This window comes from Ursus arctos, unplaced genomic scaffold, assembly GCF_023065955.2.
Source record: "Ursus arctos isolate Adak ecotype North America unplaced genomic scaffold, UrsArc2.0 scaffold_7, whole genome shotgun sequence".
Lineage (NCBI taxonomy): Eukaryota > Metazoa > Chordata > Mammalia > Carnivora > Ursidae > Ursus > Ursus arctos.
The window spans coordinates 31,130,783-31,135,256 of NW_026623089.1; positions in this window are offsets into that span (position 1 = coordinate 31,130,783).

Here is a 4,474-nt window from a genome sequence, read left to right on the forward strand (position 1 = left end):
GTTGACCCAGCACAACTTACTGACAAGATCATCCTTCCCTCATTTGAACTGTAGTATCATTTTTGTCATAGATCAAGTGACTACATATGTGTAGGTCTGTCTCTGGACTCCCATTCTTTCCATTGGTATCTGTCTATCCTACAGTCAAAGCCATACCATTTTGTTCTAATAATTATTTAATCTTAATAACAAGAGGTAATATATAGTAGGAACAGACCCTCCAACTTTGTTCTTCTCAAGATTCTCTTGGCTATTCTTGGTGTTTTGCAATTACATATGACATTTGAAATCAGTTGTCAATTTTTACTAAAAAATGCTGGGATTTTTACTAGGACTGCAATGAATCTATACATCAGTTTGGGAAGAACTAACATGTTTTCATTCATAAGTCTTCCTGGCCATTAATTTCGTGTAGCTCTCCATTTATTTAGGTTTTATTTAATTCCTCTCAGAAATCATATACAGTTTGATAAGCAGATATCTTGCACTATCATAGATTTATTCCTAGGTATTTAATTTTTTATTATAAATTTTACCATCTAAAATTTTAGATGATATTTATAATACCACTGAGTTTATATATTGACCTTGTGTTTATCTTTCTCATTGCTCATATTCCTGCATTTCTGTGTTTCTATGTGGGATCATTTTTCCTTTAGCCTGAATAACTCCCTTTAGCAATTCTTTGTGTGGGTTTGTTGGTGGTGATCTTCTTTCTCAATGCTTGTTTTCTAAACACATTTTTATTGTATCTTCATTTCTGAAGGATATTTTGCTAGGTATAGAATTACAACGTAGCTTCTTCTAAGACATTACTCAACTTTTTATGGTTTTCCTCATTTCTCTTAAAAAGTCAGGTTCAATAGGGACCTGGGTGGCTCAGTTAGTTAAATGCCTGTCTTTGGCTCAGGTCATGATCTTGGGGTCCTGGGATCAAACCCTGCGTCGGGATCCCTGCTCAGTGAAGAGTCTGCTTCTCTCTCTTCTTCACCCTCTGCCCCTTCCCCCACTCATCCTCGCTCTGTCTCTCTCTCAAATAAATAAATAAAATCTTTTTTTTAAAAAAAAGTCAGGTTCAAGTCTTATTATTCTCTGTTGAAGGTAATAATGTCTTTCTTTTATTTATTTTTTTTTTATTTTTAAATATTTTATTTATGTATTTGACAGAGAAAGAGACAGCCAGCGAGAGAGGGAACACAAGCAGGGGGAGTGGGAGAGGAAGAAGCAGGCTTCCCGCAGAACAGGGAGCCTGATGCAGGGCTTGATCCCAGGACTCTGGGATTACGCCCTGAGCCAAAGGCAGACACTTAACGACTGAGCCACCCAGGCGCCCCGTAATAATGTCTTTCTAACCTATATTTTTTGTAGATTTTCTCTTTTTCATTCTGCCTTGAGGGTTTGTGAAGGAGGAATGCTGCATGTGCAGCTTCAAAAGGTGAGCCAGTATCAGACTCCAAGATGTGAAATCTCTCTCTTCCTCCCAGATATCAAAAGCCATCACAGCTTTTCAGCAAAAGTACCTACAGGGAGTGCCCCTGCCCCCTTTAGGAGCAAGTTCTTTTGCTACCCACTGCATGTGCAAGTGGGAGTAAGGTTAAGAGGCTGACCGTCTCTTCCTATAGCAGCACCTCAATCAATAGCTCACATGTTGTCCAAGGGCTCTACTGATGCCAATAATTTTTTTCTGTGTACCTAGAACATTCCCAAGAGCCACCTGCATTTCTGCATTAAGCCTCTGTTATGCAACTTTTGTTTGTCTACCTTCAATCCAACCCCATCTGCTTCCTATTTTTCAAGGATTCTCGTAATGCCTGGTCCATTGAGGGCACACCTTCATGTTTTTCAATATTAAGGTACATGCATGGATGCATATGAGTTTGTGTACCCATGTAACTTTTTTTGGTAATTTTTAGATTTGGGAAAGAGGGGAGGAGTTGGGAGAGGCTAGACGCTAGAACTTGCTCTCAGTTGGCCATCCTGATTCAATCTTGGTTAAATTTCTAAGTACATATTGAACTGTTTTAATACCAAACACAGCTGCTAGTATCGTATGATCTGATTCGGAAATCTCTGCTTTCTGAAGTGATGTCGTATTAAGCTATTTCAGTTTAAGACTTGGTTTCCATGTTAAAACTGGCATCTGCAGGACATGTGTGAATAAATTTCATTCTCTCTCATCAAAATTACCTTTTAGATTTTAATATTAGACCCCAAAAGAATTGAGAGTTCTGTATCACAGATTCCTACAAACACACAACAGCAACAACAGAAATAGTATTTTTGCTCAACCCTCAAAAATGAGGGAAGAGGTAACTATTTTTAAAAATTTGTTAAGTGCTAAAATTAAAAATAAGAAAAAGCAATTCAGAAAGATCCTGAGATTAAATAAAGATCCTGAGACATTATTTTCCTGTACTCAACCCTAAAATTACTTCAATCAACAGACTCTTGCCAACACTAATAAATTCAGTAATAATTTATTGATTTACCATTGATTGTTAAAGTGTAAATTCCAAATTTTTAAATCTGGAGGTGGTTGTACAATAGAAATTTTATATAAATAAATGCAATCCTGAAATAACATAAACTCTAAATATTCTTGAGTTAAACGCAAAGAGTTCAACAAAACAATCTTTTGAAAAATATTTAATGCACATCTAACATGTCCTAGGTACTGTTCTAGGCATAGGACATATCAGTGAACAAAACAGACAAAATTCCCTGGTTTGTGGAGTTTATATTCTAGTAAATATATATATATAAATTATATATATAATATAAATATATATATAAATATATATATAATAGTTTATATTCTAGTAAATATATACATAATTTTATATATATATAATTATATATATATATATATATAATTGGAATAATCTGAATTTGGTCCTTTCCTACAGAAAAATATACATATCTCAGCAGTCCATTATACAATCATATGAAAATATGTTTGACTTCCAGCTATAAAATAAATCTCACAGAGATGAAAAGTATAGCATAGGGAATATAGTCAATAATATCATATAAATGTTGCTGGGTGACAGATGGTGATTACATTTACCATGGTGAGCATGGGGTAATATATACAATTGTTGAATCAGTATGTTGTACACCTGCAACATTTATGTTAATCATGCTTCAATAAAAATTAAATAAATGAATAAATAAAATATTTGAGAACATTTATAACACAGAGATATATTTAGCTACCGACTTTAAAACATTAGAAGTCAATACCTTGTCAGAGAATGTGAGGAAAGGTCAGGGGTCCTAAAATTTATCTGCCTAAGTGATTCACTTGGAGAAGGAGGTATTGGCTAGATTTTGGGTAAGTATACCAGATTTTAGACAACTCTTAACAGATCTCAATTTATATCTCTGAACTAAGCAACTGAAATAATCCAAATGTCAGACCTGTGCAGACGGAGGAAAACACTGGGTCTAGTGGGAGCAAGATTTTGATCATCCAGATTTGTACTGTCCAACATGGTAGCTGCTAGTCACATGTAGTTATTTAACTCTGAATTAAGCAAAATCTTATATTCAGCTCCTTCGTCACAGGAATCACATTTCCAGGGCGCAATAGCCACATACAGCCCGTGGCTGCCATACTGCACAGTGCAGACGGAGAACATTTCCAACACTGAAGAAAATTTTATTGGACAGTGGTGCTCTAGAAAATCAGAAGAAAACGCCGCCACTCCTGGGAAAGACTAAAACTTCCCGAAAAGGGTTAAAACAAGGGGCGATTATAATGGCAAAAAGGTAGGTTTTCTTCTCTATCCCTTGGCTATTTCCATTCCTGCATCTTATTTTCCCTTCAGCTCCTAGAAAATCTGCCTCTCCTTTCCTTACTCTTTCTCTCCCTAGCTTCTCACATTCTTTTCCTACCCCACCTCTCACCCTTCTCTATTTTCTCTAAAAACAACTATGCAGTCCACAGTTAATGATTGCAGCATTTATTGAGGTTTACATTTTTTTAAATAATTCTCATCGTTAAAATTTAAGAAGCCTAATCTTTGTTTCCAAAAAATACAATATTTAGAGGGAAGTTTTTTGGGGTTTTTTTTTTTTTAGGTGTATGAGACCTGTGTATTTTCCTCCCCGAGATCATTATCCTTCCTTAGTGTTTCTCACCTTTAGAATCCGGGTGGAAAAGATATGCAATTCTCGTTCCAGCCTCTGGGGTTTCCTTCTGTGGAGGAAGAGCTCGGTCCTGTGGGCCGCGACGCCGGCGCGGACTCCGCTGCACCTGCGGTTCCGCTAACCTTCTACTGTCACCTAGCGGAGAGGAGAGGCAAGGGCTCCTCTCTGAGTTTGGCCGTTACCAAGCGACGGAGGCGGTGCGCGGCCTGGCCTAAGGAGGAGGGCGCACACTAAAAGAAAGAGCTGTAACAACGCCGCTTTCTATTGGCTGAAAAGCTCTCGGCCATTGTCTTGAGCCAATGAGCAGATCCATGTGGATGAC